Here is a 16,024-nt window from a genome sequence, read left to right as displayed (position 1 = left end):
CTATAATTATAGCTTACCACAAGCCATCCAATTATCTAGTGCTTATTCAATTGTTCTGTAAAAAGCTGGAGGCAATGTCTGTGGTTTGATATCTACCCTCATCCACATAGCCTAAAAGCCTCCAAACACAGCTGGGACTCAGGACTTCATCAGAACTTTTTTATTTTAAAAACATATACATTCCACCTTTCACTATACACCTCTCCCTTCTCTTCCTTTTCTAACATGGACTCTTTCACACGGACACAGTGTCATATAATAAAACCCTGACTTAAGGACTTTCAAGTGTATTCATGCTCAACATAGTTTCCACAGTGAATCCTCTCCTGGAATGTAATTGCTAAGCTCTCTCTAAGCCCACAGCTGACATACATAACAAGCCTAGCCTCTCATCAGTGCAGAACATCCTGTGGCCTAAGCAGACAGTCATGTCACCTTCACTGAAACTGAGACCATCAGGCAGAGCTCCTCTCGTATCAAGGGGTTTAAGAGGTAGGCTCATGATTCTATGTTGACAGCAAGGCTTGCACATCAACCAAGAATCTGACCTAAAAGGAAGAGGACTCAAGTATGAGCCAAGGGTTATTTACAGCCTTCTAGCACTCTTAAGGCAGCCTAGCAATAGACATTTCCAGTAGAGTAAAAGACATTTCACTTATTTCTGATTCTGTCCAACCAGCTGATGAGTCACATAGCTATATCCAAGATTACCTGATCATATTTCCCCCCTGACACAAGTTAATCAGGACAGTGACAGCAGAAGGAGCCAAGAGAGGGAATGACTCAAATATCCAATTGCCAAAGGGAGCCTGGTAAGGGGCATAACGGGTGAGTAGAATCAGTGGTTGAGTCAGCCCCTCCAGAGTGGGAAGAGAAAAACAAGTGGTCTGTGGTTACAACTTCCTTTTTTTTTTAAGCTACTTAGAATTGCCTGGTTCAACAGTTTAAAAAGAAAACTTTGGCTAACTTCCACCTAAAAAGAAACTATCAGCACAACCAACTGATTTAGCTGTCAAAATGGAAATGTCTTGGCCAGTATGTTGGTTGAAAGTTTATTATTGTGAACTAACGAAGTTCACAAATGTTAGCTTAGTATGCCTTGTCAGAAATCATCAGCTTTAATTCCTCCAAGAAACCTTCTCCACCCCAAATCCTAATTCTTCCTTGATAATCAATTGCTAAAATGCCTTCTTGAAAACTGGCTTATTTTGTGTGTTTTCTTTTAGTTGAAAGTATTACAGATGGCCCTTTTTTTTTCCCATTGACCCCCTCCACCCCACCTCCATCCCTTATTCACTGGTCTTCACTTCACTACTGTTTGTGTCCATGGGTTATGCGTATATGCATACAAGTTCTTTGGTTAATTTTTCCCACTTACCCACCCACACCCACTTTTCCTCTGAGATTCAACATTCTATTCCATGTTTCTATGTTTCTGGATCTATTTTGTCCAACAGTTTATTTTGTTCTTTAGATTCCACATATGCATGAGATCATGTGATACTTAAAAAACTGCTTATTTTGGAAACTGTCATTTCTCTTTCTTAAACTAATATTATTTAGACCTTAAATTTTAAAAGGTAGCACCAGCAATTAACCCCCACTAAGAAAACAATTGGGAAAAAAATTCCCTGCCCTCCAGAAAAGCAAAAGTTACACATTTCAAGCAACTGCAGTACTCTCTTATTTGAGAAACTAGAGGCCCAGTGCACGAAATTCATGCACGGGGGTGGAGGGGTCCCTCAGCCCGGCCTGCACCCCCTCGCAATCTGGGACTTCTGGCTCCTAACTGCTCACCTGCCTGCCTGCCTGATTGCCCCTAACCACTCTGCCTGCCTGCCTGTCTGATTGCCCCTAACTGCCTGTCTTGGCCCCTGCTGCTGCAGCTTCATCCAGAAGGATGTCCGGAATGACGTCTGGAAGGTCATTCAGCTGTCCGGTCTAATTAGCATATTATGCTTTTATTATTATAGATTATCAAGTGTTGCTTCATAAATGTATTTAGGAACCACAAGCGTTTTCCAGTTGGTCAGGACATTTTCCTATTTAAACATTTTCCTATTTAAACATTGATTTAGCCAAGTAAACCAGAAAATCAAGAGAGCAAAATTATGCAGCACATAAAGCAGCTGCATTTCTCCAACCCTAGTAATTTAAACAGTCGTTTCTTTAAAGAAAAATGAAGAGGAGGAAAAAAAAGAGAAGCAGATCTGGCATCACTAATCTCATTTCATTACACTGGTAAACTAAAATATCAGTCATCAAGCATAGTTAATGGAAAACTTTTGTCTAATGTGTCAGTGTTCTTAAAAATTGAAACCTACAATATAGTACAGGAATTTAATATCGAATTACTTTTGAAGGGTCATTTCACTAATTAAGTGAGAAAATGATTTCTAGCAGATGCCTTTCAATTTAAAAGCATAACCCCGGCAAAATTCCATAGCACTGAGAAAGATAAAGAGTATCAAAAGATTCAGGAACCTCCATATATATATACACACACACAAAGGTCAGGACAGAGAATGTGCACCTTGAATAGTAATATTTAAGAAGATGCACATTACAAGACACAATAAAGCAAGCAGGTTGTCTTCATCTAACAGCATACAATAAGGCAACAAGGAGGAAGAGAGAGATCCTTGCCTAAAGATTTATTTTATGACTTTTATGATACTTTGGGGGTTAGGTACTGGTCCCACATTTAAAATTTCAAATTACATAGATGAAATCTTTATGGATATTTACTTAGTCTCCTGATTAAGCCCAAGTAGACTACTAAAAGCTCCCCTGGGCATAAAGTGTGCTGGAAATATCATACTCCTCTCCAATTCATGTTATCCCTTCATCCAAATTTTTGCAAGTGACGGAGAAATGTACACAAACAGGTTTGGGTCTCTAATAAACATTGGAACATCAGTGAACAGGAGCAAGAAAATTTTCTGAAATTACTGCTCTATAAGTAGCTACCACAACCTGATGAGGCCACAATCTAGAGAGGATATATTCAAGTCTTGAAAAGGAAACAGAAGATAAAATATAATACTGAGGGCCTTATAATTTAACTTAAATGATCTTTTTAAATTTTACAAAGAATAGAATTTTCTGCATACTTTATCTCTTTTGGTTCCAGGGATGTGCTATGATTGTTAGCTTTCAATGTAGACTCTTAAAGTGTAAAAACACTACCATTTTAGATATGCTAAATGATCAATGAATTAGTTTGTTAGGACTGCCATAACAAAGTATGACAAATTGGGTGGCTAAAACAACAGAAACTTTTTTAAACCACCTCCACAGTTCTGGAGACTAAAAATCCAAAATCAAGGTGTCAACAGGATAATCTTGTGTCATATTCTTCTTATTGTCTTCACATGATCTTCCCTCTATGTCTCTGTGTCCTAATTTCCTCTGAAAGACACCAGTCATATTGGATTAGGACCCATCCATATGACCTCATAAATTACCTCTGTAAAGGCGCTGATCACCAAATATAGTCACATTCTGAGGTGCTGGGGATTAGGACTTTAACATATGAATTTAAGGGGACACAATTTATTCCATAAAGTCCTGTTATTGAAAATAACTTAAAAGTGCAAGAAGAAACTTTTGGTAAAATTTTATAACCTATCAATGATGGGTCAGTCATTTGTCTTCTCTCTCTGACATCATTTCCTCATCTGTAAAACAAGTACAGTCTTTTCAACTTTACCAGTAAATCATTGTTTTGAGATTAAATAAGATAGAAATGGGTAGAATTTTCAGCATTATGCCTCATTCATAGTAGATGCTAGCATTATTATAAAAACTAATTTATTCAAAAGCAATGTATCTCGACTAGAACCAGTCATACAATCGTTCCGTGACTGGTCTGCATTCAGCCCTCCCCTAGTCCTGGTCAACTTTTTTCTGTCTTGCTTATCTTCAAACCCATATGTGATTATACCAGGCCTCAGAGCAACAAAAAGTACACATAGAGAAAGGGTATGCAAAGTGATATTACTGTCCAAATATCAGCATGAAATCCTAGAACTGGCATCAGCTAAGCACCACGCCTCCAAGAATGCAGCTCCAGCCCAGTGAATCCCAGCCCAATTCAGTTACGGTGCCTGCTCTTTGGTTAATGTGAGAGAGTTTCCTTAGCCTTCCAAACAGGCCCCCGCTAGTCCCTGGTCAACTTTTGAAAATTAAGGTAACAAATTTCTGTTCCTTGCAACCAAGGAGTCCTGACTAGTACAACTTATTCACATAACTTGAACCACTATTTTTTTCTCTCTCTGAAGTAGTAGATAATTTCTATGCATAGACAGGCAAAAAGGCTACATCCACTCAAGCTTGTTTGAGGAACACATTTGATTCTTACTTAACTGAATCAATACCATTGCTGTTCTGAAAACAACGTCTATAACATTTCTATGAGTGAAGGTGGGCTCATTCCACGGCTCTCATTCTCTCCGGGACTCATCAATTTCTTTGGAATCATATGCATATAAATCAGAACAGCAGCCTCTTGGCAACAAAATTTAGTCCATGTTCCAAAATAATACAAGTGTATTCATAGGTCCTTTTAAAACTCCAGAGGTATCCTTTTAAATAAAAATTAGAAATTATGCAATTAGCCTAAGTAAAAGAAAAGTATCTAAGAAAGTATATACAAGTATCTAGGAAATTGAGGAATGAATTTAAAATAAAATCTCCAAATACAATTAAAAAGCATTTTTATGGCTCCAGACTTACTCAACTGTTTTTTAATGTTTTCATGTAAGCAAATATATTTGAAAGTTCCACCAAGACTTATAAAATCAGAAGCCAGGCCCTAATGCAGTCATTGGATTTATGTGGATCTCTGAGACCAAGAAATGTGTGGCTACTGCTGACAGATTAATTTTTTATCTACTTTAGACAAAATGGGTTTTAAGGTAAGAAGTATTATCAGAAATGAAAAAAATGAAAGGGTTAATTCAACAGTAAAATATAGAAATTCTAAATATGTGTGCACCTAATAACATAATTTCAAAATATATAAAGTAAACATTGACAAAAAGAAAGGGAAAATTAAAAATCAAAAATAACTGAAATTTTTAAAATACATATTTCCCCCAGAGGTCAAGTTACCCAAGAGAATAATGAAACCAAAAAATGGTAGGGGAAGCATGGGAATCTTTGACTGTTTTTATCTGACTCTTAGCTAGAAAAGGAGAGAGATTCTCAGATGGACACAAGAGCAGTTATTTAGAAAGAAAGTAGGAAAGCCCCACACATTTGAAGGAGGGGTTATTTGTTTGAGGGTTTTTTAGCTCTTCATTTTAGTCCAAAGTGTAAAGTAAGATCCAGAAGCTAAGCTATTAACCCTTTATCTAGCAATAGCACTATCTCAAGGTCAAATGGATTTAACCTTTTTAGCAAGAACCCTTGTTTTTAAACATTTTTAGATGTGAACTTATACCAGGTTGAATTATATGAAACTAGAGGCCTGGTGCACGAATTCATGCACCAGTGGGGTCCTTGGGCTTGGCCTGCGGGATCAGGCAAAAACCAGCTCTCTGACATCCCCCAAGGCACCCCACCGGTGCACAATCGGGGCCAAGGAGGGACGCGGGAGGTTGGCCAACTGGGGAGGGGCCACGGGAGGGCTCCAGGGCGTGTCCTGCCCATCTCACTCAGTCCCAATCAGCCGGACCCCAGCAAGCTAACCTACTGGTCAGAGTGTCTGCCCCCTGGTGGTCAGTGCACATCATAGCAACTGGTCAACCGGTTGACTGTCTTCCCCCTGGTGGTCAGTGCACATCATAGTGAGCAGTTGAGCAGCCTTAGCGTATCATTAGCATATTATGCTTTGATTGGTTGAATTGCCGACCAGATGACCAGCTATAGTATCCCTTTCACAATTCCAACTTAGCATATTAGGCTTTTATTATATAGGATTGCTATTTCTGTAGGTCAAAACTTATTGACTATGAGCAATTTCATACATACAACCAAATGTATTTATATATGTGTATGCTTTGTTACAAAAATAAATTCTTCCATTAGAGGTTTCATGTATTAGAATATGCTTACATAATGTTTCCACAGAACTTTTGAGGACAACAAAGCATATGGGTATAAGAGGATGTCTAATGAATATAAATTCTCCCCAAATTCCTTCCCAATAGATGATAGGTAGTTAGATCTAAAATTATAAAAAGTTATAGTATACTGCTATCATATTATAAAACATCAGTTTCACAAGTGACACTCAACAGAGAACTCTACAAATATCCACCCCCTAAAATATTCATCCCCTGAAATTACATGGTCTCATATAGATCAACTGAGCCTTTAAAGTGAATTAAATCAGAATGAACTGGGTTTCAGTCATTCTTCTTGGCCCTTAACAAATTCTTCATGACCACTCTGTGATTTTTTTCTCTGCCGGTGCTATACTTATTTTCCCCCTTCTCACAATCCCCCTGCCCTGCTGCAATTATATAGCAGCTATAGGATTTATAACCTCACACTGCTGTCCAATCTCAGACTTCAGCATCTTGATTGAGCCATTAGTCTCCAATCCATTGGCCCATTTCAGCTGTAGTATCCCTTTCACAAGAGCTTCTGAGTTTTTTAGTTGATTTAGTGGCAAGCCTTAAACTGACAAGTCTCCATCAATCAACAAAATATGAATTTGTTTTTATTATTTATCTCATCATTTTTTTCTCCTTCAAAGTGCTGAGAAAGTATATCAGAGTAGTTGAAGCAAGATGATTAAACTTTTTTTCATCTAGAGAATATGTTAATTATGCTAAAACACTTCATTAGAACATTGAACCTTATATTAAAAAGTTTTTAAGATATATTAAAAATCAAAATATTATTATAGAATTATGCTTATAACTATTAATGATATAAAATGGTATATAAGAAGATATGCTAGAAATTTTTGACAAATTGGCAAGAAAAGTACATTCTACACTTCACTGTCTTGCCAAAGTTCTCAAACTTGCTTCTAGGGTAGAACTTCAGCTATTAAGGCAGACTAGCTAAGACATAAAATTCCAACAATAATTTAACCATTATGATAACTAGGATTGATTTCAGGGTTAAAGGTAAGTCACTCAAGAAACACAAATTTGCTGATGAGATTTTAAGGAGATGCACTGATAAAAAGAAAGAAGTCACTAAAGCATCTACATTCATCAGGGACTTGGGAACTGTTATAATATAGAACCATCTACTTTTACAAGAATATTTCCTTCTACAACTATAGAAATAATTTTTTTCATTTGACAAATTCATTTGAGCTGAGAAACAGTTTGAATTAATAGAGAATGTATTACTCTTCCAGATCATGAATAAATATGAAAAGTAAAGTGAAGAACAAATTGTACATGTAAAATTTCTTATCCTCTCTAATAAAATGGTAATATGCAAATTAACCATCACTCCGCTACATGAGCCACGCCCACCAGCCAAGCCACGCCCACCAGCCAATCAGGGCAAGTATGCAAATTAACCCCATCCAAGATGGCTACAGCCACAGAGAGCAAGGTTTCCCAGGTAACAGAGCAAGCCAAGCTTTCCGATAGCCTTTGCAGGCCTAAGCGTATTTCTAATAGCACATGATCTCACTCATCTAGGGGAAATAATGAACAACATAGACTGATGAACAAGAACAGACCCAGAAACAAGGAGGCATGGATCAGACTGTCAGGCCTCGGGGGGAGGGTAGGGAAGGGTGGGGGTAAAGGGGGAGATCAACCAAAGGACTTGTGTGCAGGCATATGAGCCTAACCGGCGGTTAAGGACAACAGGGGGGTGGGGGCATGTGTGGGGAGGGGTGTGGGATGGGAATGGGGGGACGAGGACAAATATGTGATACCTTAATCAATAAAGAAATTTTAAAAAATAAAATTAAATTAAAAAAATAAAATTTCTTATCCTCTAATAAAATGGTAATATGCAAATTAACCATCACTCAGCTACATAAGCCACGCCCACCAGCCAAGCCACGCCCACCAGCCAATCAGGGCGAGTATGCAAATTAACCCCATCCAAGATGGCTACAGCCACAGAGAGCAAGGTTTCCCAGGTAACAGAGCAAGCCAAGCTTTCCGATAGCCTTTGCAGGCCTAAGCCTCCACTCAAGCTACAAAGTTTCAATTATAGAAGGTAAACAAATTCAAACAAATGGCGGCAGAATGGAGCTTGAGAGAGCAGGCCAGGGTTGCCGGCGGCAACAGGGGAAGCAAAGCTTTCCGCACACCCTGGCCGGGCTCACCCGTTTAAGGCTACAAAATTTCAATTGTAGAAGGTGAATTAACTGCCACAGAGATGGCTGCCGCCCCGGAGGGAGCAGCAGGCTTGGCTCTGCTCCAGGCTACAAAGTTTCAATTGTAGAAGTAAAATAAATTCCAGATACCAGGGCCTCCACTTGGGTTGCCAGGGGGCGTGGCCGGCCTGCAAATCACCACAGGCCCCTCGCTCAGGCCGCCCCATGCCCCAAGGGAACCCCACCCTGATCCAGGACACCCTTCAGGGCAAACCAGCTGGCCCCCACCCCTGTACCAGGCCTCTATCCTATCTAATAAAAGAGTAATATGCAGATTGACCATCACTCCAACACACAATATGGCTGCCCCCATGTGGTCAAAGATCCTGCCCCCATGTGGACACAAGATGGCCACTACAAGATGGCCAGCAGGAGAGGGCAGTTGGGAGGCACCCGGCCTGCAAGGGAGGGCAGTTGTGAGGGACCAGGCCTGCAAGGGAGGGCAGCTGAGAGGGACCAGGCTTGCAAGGGAGGGCAGTTGGAGGTGATCAGCCCTGCAGGAGAGGGCAGTTAGGGGTGACCAGGCTGGCAGAGGAGGGAAGTTGGGGGCAAACAGGCTGGCAGGGGAGCAGTTAAGCATCAACCAGGCTGGCAGCGGAGTGGTTAGGGGGTGATCAGGCTGGCAGGCAGAAGCGGTTAGGGGCAATCAGGAAGGCAGGCAGGCAGGCAAGTAGTTGGGAGCCAGCAGTCCTGGATTGTGAGAGGGATGTCCGACTGCCCGTTTAGGCCCGATCCTGATGGGATCGGGCCTAAACGGGCAGTCGGACATCCCTCCAGGAGTCCCAGATTGGAGAGGGTACAGGCTGGCCTGAGGGACAATCCCCCGCCATGCACGAATTTCGTGCACTGGGCTTCTAGTTGACATATATTTTTAAATTTGTTAACATTTTAACTAACATAATTAAACACTTAAAAATACATGTTCCTATTTTTTAATCTTTATTGTTGAAAGTATTACATATGTCCCCTTTTTTCTACCATCGACCCCTTATAGCTTGCCCCCAACCCCCACCCAGGCCTCCACTGCCCTATTGTCTGTGACATGTTCCTGTTTTAAAATAATTTTATTTTTTTATTAAATACATTTTAAGTCATTTAAATATTAATTATTTTACTTTCATTTCTGCCCATGAAGAATTAACTTACAGGAATTGCTGTCCCAATGCAAACATTTGGTCCCTTCTACTCTTTGATTGATTACTGATCCATGTATGCCTTGAGAATTCAGGGGAAAAAATCATTAGAAATTAGTAAGCCAACATCTACACAATGGAATACTATGCTGCCATAAAAAAGAAGGAATTCTCATCATTTGCAGCAACCTGGATGGAATTGGAGAACATTATGTTAAGTGAAATAAGTCAGTCAATGAAAGAAAAATACCACATAATCTCACTCATTTATGGATAATAAAGAACATTATAAAATTGAACAAAAAGATAGATACAGAGACAGTAAAGCATCAAACAGACTGTCAAATTACAGGGGGAAGGTTAGGGAGGGGTGGGGGAGATAAGAGATCAATCAAAGGACTTGTATGCATGCATATAAGCATAACCAATGGACGCAAAACTCTGGGGGGTGAGGGCATATATGGGAGTGGGGTGGGGGTGGGGCAATGGTAAGATATGTACACATATAATACCTTTATAAAAAAATTGGAAAGAAAAAACATAAATAAATAAATAAATAAATTAAATAAAAACAGGAAAAAAAAAAAAGAAGAAAAGAAATTAGTAAGCCAAACAATTTCCAGGGCTAAAGCAAGGTGAAGAATAGCTGGCATCTCACCAGCCAGAGTAGAAAGACTTCATATGTGAGACCTAAGGCAGAGTCCTCAGAAGGGTCTTATCTTACCAGTGGGGCTAACTTAGCCCTTAAATAAAAGTTACATAGTAACTATCATTATAAAGCTTAAAAATAAGGAACTGCCATTTGGCCCAGTGATCCCACTTCTAGGAATATATCCTAAAACACCAATCAGAAAGAGTATATGCACCCCTATGTTCATAGCAGCATAATTTACAATAGCTAAGATCTAAGTAAGGAAACAGCTCAAATGCTCATCAGTAGACAAGTGGATAAAAAAAGATGTGGTACATTTACACCATAGAGTACTATGGAGCTATAAAAAAGAAGGGTATCTTATCCTTTGAGACAGCATGGAGGAACCTGGAAAGTATTATGCTAAGCGAAATAAGCCAGTCAGAGAAAGATAAATATAACATGATCTCCCTTATATGTGGAATCTAGTGAACAAAGTAAACTGATTAACAAAGCAGACCCAGAGATGTAGAAGCATGCAACAGACTGACAAATCTCAGAGGAAGGGGGATGGGGCAGGGGAGAGATTAACCAAAGAAATTATATGCATACTAGTGGCCCAGTGCACATTGAAAGGAATTTGTGCACATTGAAAGGAAATTAATTAGAAGATATATTTTAATATCACTATTCACCCTTTCTCTATAATAGAAGTGTCAACCAAATTCATGATCAATGAGAGATGGAAACACATGCGTGCGATTGGCGCCAGAGAGAGCTTTACATGTATTGCGCATGCACAAGTCAACTTAGCCTTTTATATCTAGAGAATAAACTTGCTTAATTAGACCTGCTTTCTGATTTGGCTAAACTTTTTCTAGCCCAGTGAAGCACCCCAACTTCTCTTTCAGGTAATTGTCAACAACACAGCCGTAAATATCAACATAAAGCAGATTATTATTGTAGATCACACAGGGAGAACAAAAGGTAAAATATTTAACTGCAGCAGTGTTTGACTATATTCTGCACAGTGAGAAAACCTGAAGTCATTTTCAAGGTCCACCATTTCTTACTTCTTTTCAGTCGTGTCAAGTTTCTAAACTTTCTAAATCTCTGTTTTCCAGCTAATGAAAAGAAAATAGGATTCCACTGAGTCTCCTATTACCTACTCCAGGACTTCTGTGAGGATAAAATGAGACGAGACACGGGAAAATACTTCACAGACATTTGGTTAAAGTGTGAAATGTTTCCACCTAGCTATAAAGCAAGTCATGTTCCTGGACTGAAGAAACTCCAAGAAGGCTAGTCATAGGGGAGGAAGCTGGGTGTTGCTACATGACATCATTACCCGGAAGGTCAGACACTTAGCATATAAGCCTTTTATATATAGAGATATGAATAGCCCATGGATAGACAATAGTGTGGAGAAGGTGTGGGGAGAAGATGGGATAAGGGTGGAAGGGGTCAATTGGGGGGGGGGGGGCGGAACATCTGTAATACTTCAACAATAAAGATAAATTTAAAAATAAAAAATAAATGGGCAGAGGACTTGAATATACATTTTTCCAAAGAATACATACAGATGGACAACTGGCACATGAAAGATGCTTAACATCACTAGTCAGTGGGACAATGCAAATCAGAACTACAATGAAATATCACCTCACACCCATCAGAACGGCTATTATCAAAAAGAAAAAATAATAACAAGTACTGGTGAGGATGTGGAGAAAAGGGAAGCCTTGTGCACTGTTGTTGGGAATGTAAATTGGTGCAGCCACTATGGAAAACAGTATGGAAGTTCCTTAAAAAATTAAAAATAGAACCATCATATAATTTAGCAATTCCACTTTGGGGTATTTATCTAAAGAAAACAAAAACATTAATTCAAAAGGATGTATGCTCCCCTATGTTCATCAAAGCACTACTTACAACAGCCAAGATATGGAAGCAACCTAAGTGCTCACTGATAGATATGTGGAATATTACACAGTCAAAAAATATTCCACACAATGGAATATTACTCAGTCATAAAAAAGAATGAATTCTTGCCATTTTCAACAACATGAATGGATGGACTTGAAGGTATTATGCTAAGTGAAATAAGTCCAACTAAGACTAATACTGTATGATTTCACTTATGTGTGTAATCTAAAAAACAGAACAATAAACAAAACAGAAACCAGATTCATAAATACAAGAAACAACATGGTAGTTACCAGAGCAGGGGTGGTTAGGGGGCTGGCAAAATAGGTGAAAAGGATTCAGAGGTACAAATTTCCAATTATAACATTAAAAAGTAATGGGGATGTAATATACAGCATAAGAAATATAGTCAATAAGATTGTAATAACTTTGTATGGTGACGATGCTAATTAGACATATTGTGGTAATCATTTTATAATGTATATAAATATCAAATCACTATTATGTACACCTGAAACTAATTGGATATTGTATATCAATTATATTTCAATTTTAAAAAGCCACTAGCCACACTGGCTATTTTAATTGAAATTCAAATTACCTAAAATTAAAATTAAGTAAAATCAAAACTTCAGTTCCTCAACTGAACATATGGCAAATGTGGACAGCACAGATATGGAACATTTCCATCACCATAGAATTCTACTGGTCACTGCCTCTCTAGGGACTGCAGGCGTAAACATTACACCAAGTAATTACACCAAGAAATGCAGATTTCTTTGTGCACATGGAAATGTTTTTACCTATCTGGACATGTTGAACTAGACTCTCTCTGAAAGTGACATCTAGATTTCTGCTGGGTTAAAGAATGAAGTTCTTAAGAGTCTCATCATGGTTTAAGTTATAATCCTAACATCTTTATGCCTTTTAATTATTCCTTTTGTATTTCTGCCTATTATTTTTACCCAACTGCTATGTCACACATTACAACTGTACTATACAAATTAGCACATATGACTATAATAAGACAAACAGAAGAATTATTACCCTGAAGAAACCTGATCAGTGTAAAATGCTCTAATTTTCTATGTTAAATTACTTAAAAACAAAACAAAACTGTCTGATGTTGAACATATATGGTAGACTAGAGGCCCGGTGCACGAAATTCGTGCATGGGAGGTCCCCTCAGCCCAGCCTGCACCCTCTCCAATCCAGGACCCCTTGGGGGATGTCCGACTGCCAGTTTAAACAGGCAGTCGGACATCCCTCTCACAATCCTGGACTGCTGGCTCCTAATCATTCACCTGCCTGTCTGCCTGGTCACTCCTAACTGCCCCCCAACCCCACCAGCCTGATCACTCCTCACTGCCTCTGCATGCCGGCCTGATCACCCCTAAATGCCCCCCCTGCTGACCTGGTTGCCCCTAACTGCCCCCCGCTGCCAGCCAGGTCGCCACCAACTGCCCCCTCCCTGCCAGCCTGGTTACCCCAACTGCCCCCCCCGCCGGCTTGGTCGCCCCCAACTGCCCCCCCTGCCGGCCTAATCACCCCTCACTGCCCCCACTGCCAGCCTAATTGCCCCCAACTGCCCCCGCTACTGGCCTGGTCGCCCCCAACTGCCCCCCATGGCAGCCTGGTAGCCCCTCAAGGCCCCCCCGCTGGCCTGGTTGCCCCACGCAGCCTGCTTGTTCAGTCGTTTGGTCGTCCCTCACTAACCCCCGCTGCCAGCCTGGTCGTAGGCAGCAATCTTTGAGGGTATGATGGTCAATTTGCATATTACCTCTTTATTATATAGGATTATTATATAGGATACTACACTTTCTCCACTAGAGCTCTCTCCTCACTTGGGTGTGCCTCTTAGTAAATTAAAAGATATCCTTGCCTAATACAAATTTGAATATACATGGCCAAACTACCAGGATCCAAATCCCAGCTCTACCAATTATTATCTTGTGTGAACTTCAGGAAGACACTCAACCTCTCTGTACCTCAGTTTCCTCCTCTATCAGTGATGAAAATCACCATAGCTACTAAATTGGATTTCTAGGAGGATGATATGACTTAATAGATGTAAAAAAAATCTTAAAATAGTACCTAGCATACAATAAATACTATTTTGTGTTAACTATTATTTTATAGCATCAAGTATCAAATGATCTCATTACAAACTGGACATATTTTACTCATTATAAACTAGACTCATTTTTGTATAGTAGGAATAACACTATTATGAGAGTTCCCCATACAGGAAGTGCATATCGACATAAACATAAGCAAATATTAAAGCCTAAGGTATTACTGAAAATAGGCATCTCTTTTATGGACACATTGAAGCCACTCTCCTACTTTTATCATGCTATTATTCTTTATTTTTCACACATTTGAAAATACTCTAATGGAATTTTACTCAGCCTGAATCCATGTGCTTGCATTTATATATATATATATATATATGTGTGTGTGTATATATATACACACACATACACATACACATACATATATATATAATTTATTAATAGAAACAAAAATAAAAAAGGAAAAGTGTAATATCTTGTAAAGAAATCATACAACGTATGTCCTTTCTTTGTATATCAGTTCTCTATTGCCACAATAATACTGCATAACAAACAACCAGAAAACCTCAGGAGTATACAAAAGCAAATATTTATTTTTGATCATGACTCTTTTAATTGGCTAAGTATTCTGCTCAGCTGAGCTGTGCTTGGCAGAGTGCAGCTATGGTAACTGGTCAGCTTTGGGTTGACTAGGCAGCTTTGCTGAACTTGGCTGGATTTTCTCACCTGTCTGGAGCTTCAGCTGGGACAACTGGGCTAACTCAACTCTGTTCCATGTGTCTCATGATCCATCAGGCCATCCCACACATTTTCTTATAGTGAAGGCAGGAAAGCAAGAAAGAGCAAACCCAATTATGCAACATTATGTATGTTATGTGTACAGCATTCCACTGACCAAAGCAGTGCATTTAACAAAGCACAGATTTGGAGTAGGAGGGACCAAAGAGATACAGGACAAACATCATGATACAGGGGAGCCATTAATTGGGATTATTGATGTAGTAAGTCTATCACACTCTGTCTCATAAACTTTAGCACTTCCCCACTATTTTTGTCTCATAATCACTAGGGTTTTTATTTTGATAAATGTTTCTTTCTTGGAATGCAGTATACTTGTGGCATTGAATCACTTGTACCTATTTTAAAATAGTTTAAATTCTACTGTTGGTTAGTACCTGAAAAATTTCTATTCTTCTACATTCTCACTCAGTCCTACATAAAATGGATTAGCCTCTGATTAAATATGTCACTTTTCAAATCTTGAATTGTCTTGCCCTTAGAAAAACCTGAATCAATGATAATCCAAAATAACCCAAGATTATATGATTTTTAGTAATTGTCCAAGTAATTAAAGATCCATTTAGCATTATGCTAAGAGCTAAAAGAATTTTCTAATATAATAGTGGGCTTATCTGCCCTCTTCATCTTAAAACTTTCACCATAATATCTCATTAGTTATCTCCTTGCAATGAAGCCAGAATTATTTCATTTTTATCAGCTATGCTATAAGATTACATATAAAAGTTTTGAGGTGTGCTTTTGACATAGAAAAAAACTTTCAAAGATTTCCTTTTATTTACTTTTCTAAGCAAATACCCAGCCAGTGCCCATAATAGCCAAATATTAGATACCCTAAAAACAAAAGTTAATCTAAAGCAAATCCTTATTCTGCTCTCAGCACTCAGAGAGGCTCTGTGTAAAATGAGTCTAAATGATAAGTAGAGAAGAGAGACAACATGATGTTTATCATAATATTTTCAAGCCTTTCATTATTGTCACAGCTTCTTGGCAACTTTCTTACCTTGGAAATTTCTACTCAAGCCAAACACATTCACTCAAACCACAAAACAAGCAATTGCTGTGGTTGGGAAGAAGATGTCCATATAATGCCAATTACCTGTGAATCAGCAGTCTCATTAGAGTAGCAGCCTACATTCAATTCAATTCACTG

This window comes from Cnephaeus nilssonii (genome assembly GCF_951640355.1).
Source record: "Cnephaeus nilssonii genome assembly, chromosome: 14".
NCBI classification, from domain to species: domain Eukaryota; kingdom Metazoa; phylum Chordata; class Mammalia; order Chiroptera; family Vespertilionidae; genus Cnephaeus; species Cnephaeus nilssonii.
The sequence above is the reverse complement of the archived record's forward strand: the minus strand, read 5'-3'. Positions refer to the sequence as shown.